This window comes from Ranitomeya imitator, chromosome 2 (genome assembly GCF_032444005.1).
Source record: "Ranitomeya imitator isolate aRanImi1 chromosome 2, aRanImi1.pri, whole genome shotgun sequence".
Taxonomy (NCBI): domain Eukaryota; kingdom Metazoa; phylum Chordata; class Amphibia; order Anura; family Dendrobatidae; genus Ranitomeya; species Ranitomeya imitator.
Window position 1 is genome coordinate 565,729,526 of NC_091283.1, and position 18,398 is coordinate 565,747,923.

The window sequence follows — 18,398 nt, forward strand, 5'->3', positions numbered from 1 at the left end:
TGTTACTTATGGTAGGCCTTGTTACATTGGTCCCAGCTCTCTGCAGTTCATTCACTAGGTCCCCCTGCGTGGTTCTGGGATTTTTGCTCACCGTTCTTGTGATCATTCTGGCCCCACGGGGTGGGATTTTGCGTGGAGCCCCAGATCGAGGGAGATTATCAGTGGTCTTGTATGTCTTCCATTTTCTAATTATTGCTCCCACTGTTGATTTCTTCACTCCAAGCTGGTTGGCTATTGCAGATTCAGTCTTCCCAGCCTGGTGCAGGGCTACAATTTTGTTTCTGATGTCCTTTGACAGCTCTTTGGTCTTCACCATAGTGGAGTTTGGAGTCAGACTGTTTGAGGGTATGCACAGGTGTCTTTTTATACTGATAACAAGTTTAAACAGGTGCCATTACTACAGGTAATGAGTGGAGGAAAGAGGAGACTCTTAAAGAAGAAGTTACAGGTCTGTGAGAGCCAGAAATCTTGATTGTTTGTTTCTGACCAAATACTTATTTTCCACCATAATATGCAAATAAAATGATAAAAAAACAGACAATGTGATTTTCTGGATTTTTTTTTCTCAGTTTGTCTCCCATAGTTGAGGTCTACCTATGATGTAAATTACAGACGCCTCTCATCTTTCTAAGTGGTGGAACTTGCACTATTGCTGACTGACTAAATACTTTTTTGCCCCACTGTATATATATATATATATATATACATATGTGTATATATATATATATATATATATATATATACAGTTAGGTCTATATATATTTGGACAGAGGCAACATTTTTCTAATTTTGGTTATAGACATTACCACAATGAATTTTAAACAAAACAATTCAGATGCAGTTGAAGTTCAGACTTTCAGCTTTCATTTGAGGGTATCCACATTAAAATTGGATGAAGCGTTTAGGAGTTCCAGCTCCTTAACATGTGCCACCCTGTTTTTAAAGGAACCAAAAGTAATTGGACAGTTGACTCCAAGGCTATTTCATGGACAGGTGTGGGCAATCCCTTCGTTATGTCATTCTCAATTAAGCAGATAAAAGGCCTGGAGTTGATTTGAGGTGTGGTGCTTGCATTTGGAAGGTTTTGCTGTGAAGTAAACATGCGGTCAAAGGAGCTCTCCATGCAGGTGAAACAAGCCATCCTTAAGCTGCGAAAACAGAAAAACCCATCCGAGAAATTGCTACAATATTAGGAGTGGCAAAATCTACAGTTTGGTACATCCTGAGAAAGAAAGAAAGCACCGGTGAACTCATCAATGCAAAAAGACCTGGGCGCCCACGGAAGACAACAGTGGTGGATGATCGCAGAATAATCTCCATGGTGAAGAGAAACCCCTTCACAACACCCAACCAAGTGAACAACACTCTCCAGGAGGTCGGCGTATCAATATCCAAATCTACCATAATTAGAAGACTACATGAAAGTAAATACAGAGGGTTCACTGTACGGTGCAAGCCACTCATAAGCATCAAGAATAAAAAGGCTAGACTGGACTTTGCTAAAAAACATCTAAAAAAGCCAGCACAGTTCTGGAAGAACATTCTTTGGACAGATGAAACCAAGATCAACCTCTACCAGAATGATGGAAAAGAGAAGAGTATGGTGAAGGCGTGGTACAGCTCATGATCCAAAGCATACCACATCATCTGTAAAACATGGCGGAGGCAGTGTGATGGCTTGGGCATGCATGGCTGCCAGTGGCACTGGGTCACTAGTGTTTATTGATGATGTGACACAGGACAGAAGCAGCCGAATGAATTCTGAGGTATTCAGAGCCATACTGTGTGCTCAGATCCAGCCAAATGCAGCCAAACTGATTGGTCGTCGTTTCATACTACAGATGAACAATGACCCAAAACATAAAGCCAAAGCAACCCAGGAGTTTATTAAAGCAAAGAAGTGGAATATTCTTGAATGGCCAAGTCAGTCACCTGATCTCAACCCAATTGAGCATGCATTACACTTGTTAAAGACTAAACTTCAGACAGAAAGGCCCACAAACAACCAGCAACTGAAAACCACCGCAGTGAAGGCCTGGCAGAGCATCAAAAAGGAGGAAACACAGCGTCTGGTGATGTCCATGAGTTCAAGACTTCAGGCAGTCATTGCCAACAAAGGGTTTTCAACCAAGTACTAAAAATGAACATTTTATTTCAAATTATTGAATCTGTTCAATTACTTTTGGTCCCTTTAAAAACGGAGTGGCACATGTTAAGGAGCTGAAACTCCTAAACCCTTCATCCAATTTTAATGTGGATACCCTCAAATGAAAGCTGAAAGTCTGAACTTCAACTGCATCTGAATTGTTTTGTTTAAAATTCATTGTGGTAATGTCTATAACCAAAATTAGAAAAATGTTGTCTCTGTCCAAATATATATGGACCTAACTGTATATATATAACTGGTAGTCTGTAGGGAGAGTTAGAATGTTCCAGACAGTAGTCTGAGGTGGACAGAGGGTCCAAAGGAACTGTGCATGCCCTCAGAGCTGCAGCTCCCAGAAAGAGACATTGAAGGCAGAACGGTATTGCAGCGAGCATGAAGGAAGTTGTAGCAAAGGAGAGGATACCATGAGGGGACCAGCCCTGCACAGGCTGCCTCCTTCTGAGGTGCAGGATCCCGGTAGCCGGAACACCGAGGGAGTAAGGACCTTTATGCATTGCTCCAGAGACTGGCAGGACAGCTAATTGCAAGTTACCTGTCCGCCCTACTCCCAGGAGGCACGGTGGCAACCCTCGGAGGTCGGGGCATGCTAGAGTCCCTATAAACAGCCTCAAGCCACCAGTCATACGGGTGTTAGGAGTCGAGTTTCCTCTGCTGCACAGGGGGAATCTCGATCCATCTCCGCTGCGGTCTCCCATTCTCCTCCAGCCGCAGTGGAGTCTGCTCAGCAGGGACGTCAATCCCAGCGTCTCGCTCAGTCTGACTCTGTGTGAAGAGTTACTGCTGCTTTTCCTGCTTCTGCCATTGAAGCCAGTGCTGGGCAGCGGCGAGTGGACGTTTCTGGATCTAAGTCCTTATTTGCACACACTGAGCATGCCCAGGGCAAGATCTCCTGTTGGAGATCGAGGGTCACATGCTCAGGTACTGCAGCACATCCCATTGGTCCTTTTGGCAGGTCCTGAAAGGGCAAAACTTCTGTAGCTGTTTCCTGTGCTGCAGCTATATAAACTGCGCATGACCGCACGGCCATGCGCTAGTATTGTCTTGTAAATATGTGTGTGTGTTGTGAGTGAAAGTCGCTCTTTAAATACCCTCCCTATTGAATGTCTGTTCGCGGAAGGTGTATGTTTGCTATCTAGCGCCCGACTTATCCAACAGCACGTAACACACATTACAGCTACCAGTTGCTGTGTCCGCCTGTACGGCGCCGTGCGCTTGCTCTGCGCTTTCCTGACCCAAGCCTGGGTGGTTAGTGGCGTCCGTCTGTGCGGCACCGCACGCACTCTTGTGCCTTTATATTATTATTTAGTTTCCTTACACACCCAGTTGCGGTGTTGTGCCAGCAAGTGTCTAATCGGACTTCAATCCTAGTTGGGGTTGAGTTCGCTGACTTATTGCTCGCGCTCTATGTGCGGTACCGCGGTCCTGTGACGCAACAGGATCGCTTCCTTCACGCAGGGTGCAGTTAACCCGTGCGTGTATACTTGTAGTACCGCCATATAGTCCGTCTTACTAGCAGCAGGGTTTTTACCTGCACGGTGGACCTCGGACTGCGAACGCACATAGTTCCATTTCATCTTGTACTTGGTGCGTTCCGCCAGTCCTAACATAATACTAGCGCCAAGGTCTGGCTAGTAAATGGCAGACGATCAGCGTTTACAGCGGTACATCCAGCAGCTGGAGGGAAGGTTGGCGGCTCTAGAGCGTTCAACCTCAGCTGTGGATGTCACTGCTGTCGCTGTTCAGGCTGCTAGCGTGGCTGCAGCTACCTTGTCCACTGCCACCCCTGTTCCTACTCTATCTCGCCTCCCGCTACCAGAGAAATTTTCTGGTGACAGTAAGTCTTGTAGGGGTTTCGTGAGTCAGTGCTCTATACATCTCGAGCTTCTGGCCTCTCGTTTCCCTACAGAGCGGGCAAAGGTGGGGTTTATCGTGTCTCTCCTGTCGGACAGGGCATTGCAGTGGGCTACGCCGCTGTGGGAGCGTGGCGATCATGTGGTGCAGAGTGCTCCGTTATTCCTGAGCACTCTGAAACAGGTCTTTTTAGGACCTCGTGTCACCCATGATACGGCGCTCCAACTGTTGGCATTGACTCAGGGCTCGTCCTTGGTCAGCCATTTTGCCGTACACTTCCGCACCCTAGCATCTGAGCTGGAGTGGTCGGATAAAGCCCTTATTCCTATATTTTGGAGGGGGCTGGCTGACCACGTTAAGGACGCTCTGGCCACTAGGGAGATTCCCGTCACACTGGAGGAATTAATAACAGTATCCACTCGCATTGACCTCCGTTTTCACGAGCGGAGGTTAGAGCGAGCCCAGTGTAGGCAGAGGTTTCGGCTGGCTCCCACCTTCGCCAAACCTTTGGAATCTCCAGTCCAGGCCCCTGAGTCCCATGAGCCTATGGTAGTGTCACGAGCGGGATCTAAGTCCCGGACCGCTCGTGCACTCCAGGTTTGTCATGTGTGCCAGCAGTCAGGACATCTTGCCACGAGATGTTCCCAGCGGACGAGGAAACGTCAGCGTCTAGTGGTAGAAGGTGGAGGTACACTAGACACGGCGACGTTTGCCTCCAAATTGTCCTTTAAGGGGACAATAACATTAGGCTCATCCTCCCACTCGGTAGAGCTCTGCGTGGATTCTGGGGCGGAGGGCAATTTTATGTCTTCTGCCTTCGCCCAACGTCATGCAATACCCCTGGTTATGCTACCTCAACCAGTAACGGTACGAGTGGTGAATGGGTCGACACTGCCCTCACAGATAACACATCAGATCATCCCTTTTACTCTGTCCATGTCGCCATCCCATCAGGAGATTATATCTCTGCTCATCATTCCTGAGGGAATTGATGAGGTCCTGTTGGGGATACCTTGGCTACGGTACCACTCTCCTCACATCGAGTGGTCCTCAGGCAGAATTCTGGGATGGGGTGAATCTTGTGGGGGTAGGTGACACCGAGAGTGCGTTCAGGTTGCTACTACAGAGGTACCCGCAGATCTATCCTCTCTCCCCAAGCAATATTGGTCTTATGCAGACGTGTTCTCCAAAAAGGCGGAGGAGACCCTTCCGCCCCATCGCCCCTATGACTGTCCTATTGATCTCTTGCCTGGTGCTGAGCCTCCCCGGGGTCGAGTCTATCCATTATGTCTCCCGGAGACGGAGGCAATGTCTCAGTACATTCAAGAGAATCTGGCAAGAGGGTTCATCAGGAAGTCGGTGTCACCTGCTGGGGCAGGGTTCTTTTTCGTGCAGAAGAATGGGGAACTACGTCCATGCATAGACTACAGGGGTCTTAACGCTATCACCGTTAAGAACAAGTATCCTTTGCCCTTGATATCTGAGCTTTTCGATAGGCTTCGGGGAGCAAGGGTGTTTACTAAACTAGATCTGCGGGGTGCTTACAACCTGATTCGCATCCGTGAGGGGGACGAATGGAAAACGGCGTTTAACACCAGAGATGGCCACTATGAGTATCTGGTAATGCCCTTCGGGCTCTGTAATGCCCCAGCCGTTTTCCAAGACTTTGTCAACGACATCTTCCGGGATATGCTTTCCACCTCAGTTGTGGTCTATCTGGATGATATTCTCATCTTTTCTCCAGATATTGACTCCCACCGGAGAGATGTTGGCAGAGTCTTCGACCTCCTACGGGCAAACTCTCTTTATGCAAAGTTGGAGAAGTGTATGTTTGAGCAGGAGTCTTTACCTTTCCTGGGCTATATCATCTCCGCCTAGGGATTGGCTATGGATCCTGCCAAACTACAGGCTGTGATGGACTGGCAAGAGCCCCATTCTCTTAAAGCGGTGCAGCGCTTTATGGGGTTCATAAACTATTATCTCCAGTTCATTCCCCACTTCTCAACTCTGGTAGCTCCCTTGGTAGCCCTCACCAAGAAGGGAGCGAATCCCAAATTGTGGTCGGAAGAGGTCTCCAAGGCCTTCACTTCTATTAAGTCCCACTTTGCTAGCACTCCCATCTTACATTGTCCCGATGTGGATAAGCCATTCCTAATGGAGGTGGATGCCTCGTCCGTTGGTGCTGGAGAAGTCCTCTATCAAAAGGATGCTCAAGGTCGGAAGCATCCATGCTTCTTCTTCTCTAAGACCTTCACGCCAGCGGAGAGAAACTACTCCATCGGGGACAGGGAGTTGCTAGCAATGAAGTTGGACTTTTCGGAGTGGAGACACCTTCTGGAAGGTGCGCGGTTTCCCTTCCAAGTTTACACGGACCACAAAAATTTGGTCTATTTGCAGACAGCCCAGCGGCTAAATTCTCGCCAGGCCAGATGGTCCCTGTTCTTCTCCCGGTTCCACTTTTCCCTTCATTTTCTCGCCGGGGAGAAGAATATCCGTGCTGACGCTCTCTCTCGCTCCCTTATGTCAACTGAGGAGGAGGAAGAGGAGCCTCGGCTTATTGTCCCTTCCGAGAGCCTGAGAACCGTAGCGCCGGTTTCGCTAGAGTCTGTGCCTCCGGGCAAGACTTTTGTGCCCATTAATTTGAGACCGGAGGTTCTCTCTTGGGCTCATTCGTCCAGGGTGGGTGGACACTTTGGGACAAAGAGGACATCTGAGCTACTGGCGAGGACGTACTGGTGACCGCATATGGTCCGAGATGTCAGAGATTACGTTCTGGCGTGTGTCTCATGCGCCAAAAATAAGTCTCCTCGACAACGGCCATCTGGGTTACTCTATCCCTTGCCGGTGGCAGACAGGCCCTGGGAGATGGTCGGGATGGACTTTGTAGTGGGTTTGCCCAAGTCTCGCGGCTGTACCATCATTTGGGTTATTACCGATCATTTCTCGAAAATGGTGCATTTGGTGCTGCTCCCACGGTTACCTTCTGCACGGGCCTTGGCAGCGTTGTTCATAAGACACATCTTCCGCCTACACGGCATGCCAGACAAAATTGTCAGTGACCGGGGTCCCCAGTTTGCGTCTCGGTTCTGGAGAGAGCTTTGTCGTCTTCTCAGCATTGAGTTAAATCTCTCTTCCGCATATCATCCCGAGACGAATGGGTTGGTAGAGAGGGCCAACCAGACCTTGGTCACATACCTGCGACATTTTGTTTCAGCCAGGCAGGATGACTGGGCATCCTTGCTATCATGGGCAGAGTTTGCACTGAACAACGCCGTAGCCGACTCCACTGGACAAACCCCATTCCTCCTCAACTATGGTCAGCATCCACGGGTACCTGTGCCTATGCCCGTGTCTTCCACAGACTCCAGGGTGGCAGACTGGGCTGTGGAGGCACGGGATATTTGACCGCACTCAGGTGTTGTGAATTCTGTGGCAGAGCTCCCTCCTGTGGTCACAAGTGGTACTTCTGCTGATTCTCTCTGTGAGCTTCCGTTGGTGGAGGGAAGTGGTACTGCGGCTTCTGAGTTTCCTCCCTCAGGTGATGTGGTGAGGTCGTTAGGTGCTGCTCTACTTAACTCCACCTAGTGCTTTGATCCTGGCTTCCTGTCAATGTTCCAGTATTGGACTTGTTTTCCTCCTGGATCGTTCCTGTGGCCTGCTGCTCTGCTTAGCTAAGTTTTCCTTTGCTATTTTGTTTGTTTTTTTTCTGTCCAGCTTATCTATTTGTTTGCTGGAAGCTCTGGGACGCAGAGGGTGTACCTCCGTGCCGTTAGTTCGGTACGGAGGGTCTTTTTGCCCCCTTTGCGTGGTTTTTAGGGTTTTGTGTTGACCGCAAAGTTACCTTTCCTATCCTCGCTCTGTTCAGAAAGTCTGGCCTCACTTTGCTAAATCTATTTCACCTCTAGGTTTGTCTTTTCATCTTAACTCACAATCATTATATGTGGGGGGCTGCCTTTTCCTTTGGGGTATTTCTCTGAGGCAAGGTAGGCTTATTTTCTATCTTCAGGCTAGCTAGTTTCTCAGGCTGTGCCGAGTTGCATAGGGAGCGTTAGGCGCAATCCACGGCTGCCTCTAGTGTTTGTTGGAGAGGATCAGGGATTGCGGTCAACAGAGTTCCCACGTCTCAGAGCTCGTTCTATGTTTTTGGGTTATTGTCAGATCACTGTATGTGCTCTGACCTCTATGTCCACTGTGGTACTGAATTGCCTAATCATAACAGTACAGGAAGCCAAAAGTACTAATGATTCTCAATAGAGGGAAAAAAGAAGTTCTGAGACCATTTTTTTTTCTCTGCACTGTGTTTTGCCTTTTTTTTCCCGTAGACATTTGGGTGGTTCAGGACACAGGTGTAGCAATGGACATTAGAAGTCTGTCTTCATGTGTGGATCAGCTCTCGGCAAGAGTACAAAAGATTCAAGACACTATTGATCAGAAATCTATGTTAGAACCAAGAATTCCTATTCCTGATTTGTTTTTTGGAGATCGAACTAAGTTTCTGAGTTTCAAAAATAATTGTAAACTATTTCTGGCCTTGAAACCTCGCTCCTCTGGTGATCCAGTTCAACAGGTTTTGATCATTATTTCTTTTTTGCGTGGCGACCCTCAGGACTGGGCATTTTCTCTTGCGCCAGGAGATCCTGCATTAAGTAATATCGATGCCTTTTTCCTGGCGCTCGGATTGCTGTACGATGAACCTAATTCAGTGGATCAGGCAGAAAAAAATTTGCTGGCTCTTTGTCAGGGTCAGGATGAGATAGAGTTATATTGTCAGAAATTTAGAAAGTGGTCCGTGCTCACTCTATGGAATGAATCTGCGCTGGCAGCTATGTTCAGAAAGGGTCTCTCTGAAGCCCTTAAGGATGTCATGGTGGGATTTCCTATGCCTGCTGGTTTGAATGAGTCTATGTCTTTGGCCATTCAGATTGGTCGACGCTTGCGTGAGCGTAAATCTGTGCACCATTTGGCGGTATTACCTGAGCTTAAACCTGAGCCTATGCAGTGCGATAGGACTTTGACCAGAGTTGAACGGCAAGAACACAGACGTCTGAATGGGCTGTGTTTCTATTGTGGTGATTCCACTCATGCTATCTCTGAATGTCCTAAGCGCACTAAGCGGTTCGCTAGGTCTGCCACCATTGGTACGGTACAGTCAAAATTTCTTCTGTCCGTTACCTTGATCTGCTCTTTGTCATCGTATTCTGTCATGGCATTTGTGGATTCAGGCGCTGCCCTGAATTTGATGGACTTGGAGTATGCTAAGCGTTGTGGGTTTTTCTTGGAGCCCTTGCAGTGTCCTATTCCATTGAGAGGAATTGATGCTACGCCTTTGGCCAAGAATAAGCCTCAGTACTGGACCCAGCTGACCATGTGCATGGCTCCTGCACATCAGGAGGTTATTCGCTTTCTGGTGTTGCATAATCTGCATGATGTGGTCATGTTGGGGTTGCCATGGCTACAAGTCCATAATCCAGTATTAAATTGGAAATCCATGTCGGTGTCCAGCTGGGGTTGTCAGGGGGTACATGGTGATGTTCCATTTCTGTCAATTTCGTCATCCACCCCTTCTGAGGTTCCAGAGTTCTTGTCTGATTACCGGGATGTATTTGATGAGCCCAAGTCCGATGCCCTACCTCCGCATAGGGATTGTGATTGTGCTATCAATTTGATTCCTGGTAGTAAGTTCCCAAAAGGCCGATTGTTTAATTTATCTGTGCCTGAGCACGCCGCTATGCGCAGTTATGTGAAGGAGTCCCTGGAGAAGGGGCATATTCGCCCGTCATCATCGCCATTAGGAGCAGGGTTCTTTTTTGTAGCCAAGAAGGATGGTTCGCTGAGACCTTGTATAGATTACCGCCTTCTAAATAAGATCACGGTTAAATTTCAGTACCCCTTGCCGTTGTTATCTGATTTGTTTGCTCGGATTAAGGGGGCTAGTTGGTTCACCAAGATAGATCTTCGTGGTGCGTATAATCTTGTGCGAATTAAGCGAGGCGATGAATGGAAAACTGCATTTAATACGCCCAAGGGTCATTTTGAGTATCTTGTAATGCCATTCGGACTTGCCAATGCTCCATCAGTGTTTCAGTCCTTTATGCATGACATCTTCCGAGAGTACGTGGATAAATTCCTGATTGTGTTCTTGGATGACATTTTGATCTTCTCGGATGATTGGGAGTCTCATGTGAAGCAGGTCAGAACGGTTTTTCAGGTCCTGCGTGCTAATTCTTTGTTTGTGAAGGGATCAAAGTGTCTCTTTGGTGTGCAGAAGGTTTCATTTTTGGGGTTCATCTTTTCCCGATCTACTATCAAGATGGATCCTGTTAAGGTCCAAGCCATCCATGATTGGACTCAGCCGACATCTCTGAAAAGTCTGCAAAAGTTCCTGGGCTTTGCTAATTTTTATCGTCGCTTCATCTGCAATTTTTCTAGTATTGCTAAACCATTGACCGATTTGACCAAGAAGGGTGCTGATGTGGTCAAATGGTCTTCTGCTGCTGTGGAAGCTTTTCAAGAGTTGAAGCGTCGTTTTTCTTCTGCCCCTGTGTTGTGTCAACCAGATGTTTCGCTTCCGTTCCAGGTCGAGGTTGATGCTTCTGAGATTGGAGCAGGGGCTGTTTTGTCGCAGAGAGGTTCTGATTGCTCAGTGATGAAACCGTGCACCTTCTTTTCCAGGAAGTTTTCGCCTGCTGAGCGAAATTATGATGTGGGCAACCGAGAGTTGCTGGCCATGAAGTGGGCATTCGAGGAGTGGCGTCATTGGCTTGAAGGAGCTAAGCATCGCGTGGTGGTATTGACTGATCATAAGAACTTGACTTATCTCGAGTCTGCCAAGCGGTTGAATCCTAGACAGGCTCGTTGGTCGCTGTTTTTTGCCCGTTTTGACTTTGTGATTTCGTACCTTCCGGGCTCTAAAAATGTGAAGGCGGATGCTCTGTCTAGGAGTTTTGTGCCCGACTCTCCGGGTTTGTCTGAGCCGGCGGGTATCCTCAAGGAAGGAGTAATTGTGTCTGCCATCTCCCCTGATTTGCGGCGAGTGCTGCAAAAATTTCAGGCTAATAAACCTGATCGTTGTCCAGCGGAGAAACTGTTTGTCCCTGATAGGTGGACGAATAAAGTTATCTCTGAGGTTCATTGTTCGGTGTTGGCTGGTCATCCTGGAATCTTTGGTACCAGAGAGTTAGTGGCTAGATCCTTTTGGTGGCCATCTCTGTCGCGGGATGTGCGTACTTTTTGCTCGGGCTAAGCCCTGCTGTTCACGTGCCAGTGGGTTGCTTTTGCCCTTGCCGGTCCCGAAGAGGCCTTGGACACATATCTCTATGGATTTTATTTCAGATCTCCCCGTCTCTCAAAAGATGTCAGTCATTTGGGTGGTCTGTGATCGCTTCTCTAAGATGGTCCATTTGGTACCCTTGTCTAAATTGCCTTCCTCCTCTGATTTGGTGCCATTGTTCTTCCAGCATGTGGTTCGTTTACATGGCATTCCAGAGAATATCGTTTCTGACAGAGGTTCCCAGTTTGTTTCGAGGTTTTGGCGAGCTCTTTGTGGTAGGATGGGCATTGACTTGTCTTTTTCCTCGGCTTTCCCTCCTCAGACTAATGGCCAGACCGAACGAACCAATCAGACCTTGGAAACATATCTGAGATGTTTTGTTTCTGCTGATCAGGACGACTGGGTGTCCTTTTTGCCTTTGGCTGAGTTCACCCTTAATAATCGGGCCAGCTCGGCTACCTTGGTTTCGCCATTTTTCTGCAACTCTGGGTTCCATCCTCGTTTCTCGTCAGGACAGGTTGAGTCTTCGGACTGTCCTGGTGTGGATACTGTGGTGGACAGGTTGCAGCAGATTTGGACTCATGTACTGGACAATTTGACCTTGTCCCAGGAGAAGGCTCAACGTTTTGCTAATCGCAGACGCTGTGTGGGTCCCCGACTTCGTGTTGGGGATCTGGTTTGGTTATCTTCTCGTCATATTCCTATGAAGGTTTCCTCTCCTAAGTTTAAACCTCGTTTCATTGGTCCGTATAGGATTTCTGAGGTTCTTAATCCTGTGTCTTTTCGTCTGACCCTTCCAGATTCTTTTTCCATACATAACGTATTCCATAGGTCATTGTTGCGGAGATACGTGGCACCTATGGTTCCATCTGTTGACCCTCCTGCCCCGGTTTTGGTGGAAGGGGAGTTGGAGTATATTGTGGAGAAGATTTTGGATTCTCGTGTTTCAAGACGGAAACTCCAGTATCTGGTTAAGTGGAAGGGTTATGCTCAGGAAGATAATTCCTGGGTCTTTGCCTCTGATGTCCATGCTCCCGATCTTGTTCGTGCCTTTCATGTGGCTCATTCTGGTCAGCCTGGGGGCTCTGGTGAGGGTTCGGTGACCCCTCCTCAAGGGGGGGGTACTGTTGTGAATTCTGTGGCAGAGCTCCCTCCTGTGGTCACAAGTGGTACTTCTGCTGATTCTCTCTGTGAGCTTCCGTTGGTGGAGGGAAGTGGTACTGCGGCTTCTGAGTTTCCTCCCTCAGGTGATGTGGTGAGGTCGTTAGGTGCTGCTCTACTTAACTCCACCTAGTGCTTTGATCCTGGCTTCCTGTCAATGTTCCAGTATTGGACTTGTTTTCCTCCTGGATCGTTCCTGTGGGCTGCTGCTCTGCATAGCTAAGTTTTCCTTTGCTATTTTGTTTTTTGTTTTTTCTGTCCAGCTTATCTATTTGTTTGCTGGAAGCTCTGGGACGCAGAGGGTGTACCTCCGTGCCGTTAGTTCGGTACGGAGGGTCTTTTTGCCCCCTTTGCGTAGTTTTTGGGGTTTTGTGTTGACCGCAAAGTTACCTTTCCTATCCTCGCTCTGTTCAGAAAGTCGGGCCTCACTTTGCTAAATCTATTTCATCTCTACGTTTGTCTTTTCATCTTAACTCACAATCATTATATGTGGGGGGCTGCCTTTTCCTTTGGGGTATTTCTCTGAGGCAAGGTAGGCTTATTTTCTATCTTCAGGCTAGCTAGTTTCTCAGGCTGTGCCGAGTTGCATAGGGAGCGTTAGGCGCAATCCACGGCTGCCTCTAGTGTTTGTTGGAGAGGATCAGGGATTGCGGTCAACAGAGTTCCCACATCTCAGAGCTCGTTCTATGTTTTTGGGTTATTGTCAGATCACTGTATGTGCTCTGACCTCTATGTCCACTGTGGTACTGAATTGCCTAATCATAACATCAGGATGCCATTCGGGCCTCTAAGGAGAGAATGAGGTCCTCCGCCGATGCTCATCGGCGCCCCGCTCCGACCTTTGCTCCTGGCGACTTGGTGTGGCTCTCCGCCCGTAACATCAGGCTGCGAGTTGAGTCCACTAAATTTGCTCCTCGCTACTTGGGCCCATTCAAGGTCCTCGAGCAGGTTAATCCTGTGGTCTATCGTTTGGCCCTTCCGCCACGCCTGGGTATCACCGACACCTTTCATGTGTCCCTCTTGAAACCCGTGTATATGTCCCGGTTCTCCGAGTCATCTGCTGGGACATCGGGTTCGTCTACGGACGATTATGAGGTGAACGCTATTTTGGGGTGCAAGGTGCTCCGTGGCAAAAAATTTTATTTGGTAGACTGGAAGGGTTATGGCCCCGAGGACAGGTCCTGGGAGCCTGTTGAGCACATTCGGGCCCCGCAGCTCATTGCTGCCTTCGAAAGTAGCGAGGCCCAAGGAGGGGGGGGGGCCCTAGGAGGGGGGGTAATGTTAGGAGTCGAGTTTCCTCTGCTGCACAGGGGGAATCTCGATCCGTCTCCGCTGCGGTCTCCCATTCTCCTCCAGCCGCAGTGGAGTCTGCTCAGCAGGGACGTCGATCCCAGCGTCTCGCTCAGTCTGACTCTGTGCGAAGAGTTACTGCTGCTTTTCCTGCTTCTGCCATTGAAGCCAGTGCTGGGCAGCGGCGAGTGGACGTTTCTGGATCTAAGTCCTTATTTGCACACACTGAGCATGCCCAGGGCAAGATCTCCTGTTGGAGATCGAGGGTCACATGCTCAGGTACTGCAGCACATCCCATTGGTCCTTTTGGCAGGTCCTGAAAGGGCAAAACTTCTGTAGCTGTTTCCTGTGCTGCAGCTATATAAACTGCGCATGACCGCACGGCCATGCGCTAGTATTGTCTTGTAAATATGTGTGTGTGTTGTGAGTGAAAGTCGCTCTTTAAATACCCTCTCTATTGAATGTCTGTTCGCGGAAGGTGTATGTTTGCTATCCAGCGCCCGACTTATCCAACAGCACGTAACACACATTACAGCTACCAGTTGCTGTGTCCGCCTGTACGGCGCCGTGCGCTTGCTCTGCGCTTTCCTGACCCAAGCCTGGGTGTTAGTGGCGTCCGTCTGTGCGGCACCGCACGCACTCTTGTGCCTTTATATTATTATTTAGTTTCCTTACACACCCAGTTGCGGTGTTGTGCCAGCAAGTGTCTAATCGGACTTCAATCCTAGTTGGGGTTGAGTTCGCTGACTTATTGCTCGCGCTCTATGTGCGGTACCGCGGTCCTGTGACGCAACAGGATCGCTTCCTTCACGCAGGGTGCAGTTAACCCGTGCGTGTATACTTGTAGTACCGCCATATAGTCCGTCTTACTAGCAGCAGGGTTTTTACCTGCACGGTGGACCTCGGACTGCGAACGCACCTAGTTCCATTTCATCTTGTACTTGGTGCGTTCCGCCAGTCCTAACAACGGGTTTGTCCTATATGACTACGGGGGACAGAGAGAAAGACACTACATCTGAGAGACCCTTATGTGAAGCCATAGGCAGTAAGCGACTACACCACTGCAGCGCAAGGGAAGGCTACTGATTTCCACCTGGACAAGGGGACTCTGGACTTGCCTCCAAACCGGCCGGACTGTGCCTGCCCTGTGATCTGGTGCCCTTGACTGTGGACGCTGAAGTCTTCAGTAAAGGTAAAGCGACTGCAACCTTGTGTCCTTGTTCTTCTCTGTGCCTCTCACAATCTACCATTTACACACCGGGAAGCCCTGGGAACATACTTCACCTCTGGGAAGGTATACCATCTAGCTGCATAACATCACCCCAGCGGACCCCTTAAAGCAGCATCGGAATACCACAGGTGGTGTCACGAACACAAACTTTATCCTTTTAAAGACCTTTCCCTTTTACACGGGGGTCTACTTATATGCCATGTGTCATCTTATAGGGCCGGTGACTAATGTGCCTTTTGGGGGGGAGTGGTCCCGATGATGAAGAGAGGGGGCGTTTCACAGGAAAGTGTGAGTGGAGTATCCCCCTATTACCTCATTGTGGCAGCGTGGGGTTTCTGTGCTGGTGAGCAGCGGCTCCTCTTTGTGCAGCGTCAGGGTTCTGTGCTTTGGGGTGGCGGCGGTGTATCTTCATGCAGAGTCGGGAGATGAGATCTGAATCTGAGCATGTGCCGCCCCCAGCGGCCATTTTCCCGGAGGCCACCGCATCGCAGCAATGGAGCTGCCGGTGCCTCCGGGCTTTGAGGAAATGCCGGAGGAGCCCCGACTCTGCACTAAGATACGCCGCCGCCCCACAGCGCAGAGCCCTGACACTGCACGAAGATACGCCGCCGCACAGCACAGCACTCACGAGGCACAAAGGAGCAGCCGCTGCCACTCCTCAGCACAGAGACCCCACACTGCTACAATGAGGTAATAGGGGGACACTCCACTCACACTTTCCTGTGAGACGCCCCCTCTCTTCGTCATCGGGACCACTCACCCACATTAGTCACCGGCCCTATAAGACGACACATGGCATATAAGAAGATCCCCGACTTTTAAGAAGATTTTATATTTTAACTGGAAAAGTTGAGGGGGTCGTCTTATATGCCCAGTCATCTTATATGCCGGAAAATACGGTATTTGATCCCCTACAAACCATTAGGAGTTCTGGCTCCTACAGACCAGTTAGATGCTCCTAATCAACTCTTTACCTGCATTAAAGACAGCTGTCTTACATAGTCACTAGTGATAAGTGAGAAGGTGCTGGCTGGCACTTTTCAGCTTGGGGGACAATCACAAGGCAGTGGCCATCGAATTGCAGTGGGCCACCCCTGCACTGCTTATCTCTGGTCGCTGCATTAAAGCAGCAGAGATAACAAGCTTTAAAAACAGGCTGGTACATAGATATGGGAACAGAACGGAGCTGTCTGCATAGATATGGGTACAGAAGCAAGCTTACTACCTACATAGATACTGCAACAGAAGCAAGCTGACTACATAGACACGAGAACGGATCCAAGATAACTACATATATACGTGAACTGAATGGAGCTTACTAAAGAGATAAAGAGATATGTGAGCAGAACCAAGCTTACTACAAAGCTATAGGAAAAGAACGGAGCTTACTACAGAGATAAAGGAGCAGAGCCAAGTTTAATACAGAGATAAGCAAGCAGAACCAAGATTCTACATAGATAGAGCAACAAAACCAAGCCTTCTACATAGATATGGAAACAGAACAAAGTTTACCGCATACATATGGTACCAGAATCTAAATTACTACATAGATTCAGTACCAGAACCAAACTGACTGCTTATATGCTTACATATGGTACCATAACTCAGCTTATTTACAAACATAAATACAACTTCAGAAACACAGACATGTAAACACACAGTATGGCAGGGGTGTTGCTAGGGTCATAAAAGATCAGGGGCCCAAGCCCCAAAGTGCATGTCTCCCCATATGACCCACCTATGGCCATTTAAAATAGCAACTATACATGTATAATTACAGTATAACACTGTTGCTAACCAAAAACACACAATGCAGTGACCAATATTACAAAATTACTGCTATAAGATGCCAAATAATATGGCTACACAATGTCCACTACTATCGCCACTACACAGCGATTAAATAATATTATATTACCATTACCTCTACATAACAAAACACTTTATACAAAGACCAATGATACCACAATACAACTTCTACTACATAATGACTGAAATACATTAAACTGTTACTAAATAAAAACATTTTTTTAAAAGCTACTAAAGAGCAATAATACCACCTTAAAGTAACGGTATATTGGTAGATACCAGCCCTACACATAAATGTGATTACAGTACAGTCATATATAGTAACTTACAGATGATGTTCTTTCTTATTTGGGTGCCCCTATGAAAACTATTAATGTCCCCATTTATAGCAAATAATGTCCTCTGAGTGCCCACCCAGCTCTTTACACAGTGGGTATGGAACGTATTCAGACCTCTTTACATTTTTCACTCTTTGTTTCATTGCAGCCATTTGGTAAATTCCAAAAAGTTAATTTTTTTCTCATTAATGTACACTCTACAACCCATCTTGACTGAAAAAACCCAGAAATGTAGACATTTTTGCAAATTTATTAAAAAATAAAAACCAAAATATCACATGGTCATAAGTATTCAGACTCTTTGCTCCGAATTGAGTAGAAGCACCCTTTTGAGCTAATACAGCCATGAGTCTTTTTGGTAATGATGCAACAAGTTTTTCACACTTGGATTTGGGATCCTTTTTGGATCCCAAAGATATACTGATAGGGATTCTAGATTGTGAGCCCCATCGGGGACAGTGATGATAATGTGTGCAAACTGTAAAGCGCTGCGGAATATGTTAGCGCTATATAAAAATAAAGATTATTATCCTCTGCCATTCTTCCTTGCAGATCCTCTCCAGTTCCGTCTGGTTGGATGGTGAACGTTGGTGAGCAGCCATTTTCAGGTCTCTCCAGAGATGCTCAATTGGGTTTAGGTCAGGGCTCTGGCTGGGCCAGTCAAGAATGGTCACAGTTGTTCTGAAGCCACTCCTTTGTTATTTTAGCTGTGTGCTTAGGGTCATTGTCTTGTTGGAAGGTGAACCTTCGGCCAAGTCTGAGATGTAGAGCATTCTGGAAGAGGATTTCATCCAGGATGTCGCTGTACTTGGCTGCATTCATGTTTCCTTCAAAGACAAACAGTTGACCTGTCCCTGCAGCTGAAAAACACCCCATAGCATGATGCTGCCACCACCGTGTTCACTGTCTATCTTCATCTCATCAGACCAGAGAATCTTATTTCTCATAGTCTGGGTGTCATGTGTTTTTTTAGCAAACTCTATGCAGGCTTTCATATGTCTTGCACTGAGGAGAGGCTTCCGTCAGGCCACTTTGCCATAAAGGCCCGACTGGTGGAGGGCTGCAGTGATAGTTGACTTTGGGGAACTTTCTCCCATCTCCCTACTGCATCTCTGGAGCTCAGCCACAGTGATCTAGAGGTTCTTCTTTACCTCTCTCACTAAGGCTCTTCTCCCACAATTGCTCAGTTTTTCTGGACGGCCAGGTCTAAGAAGACTTCTGGTGGTCCCAAATTTCTTCCATTTAAGGATTATGGAGGTCACTGCATTCTTAGGAACCTTG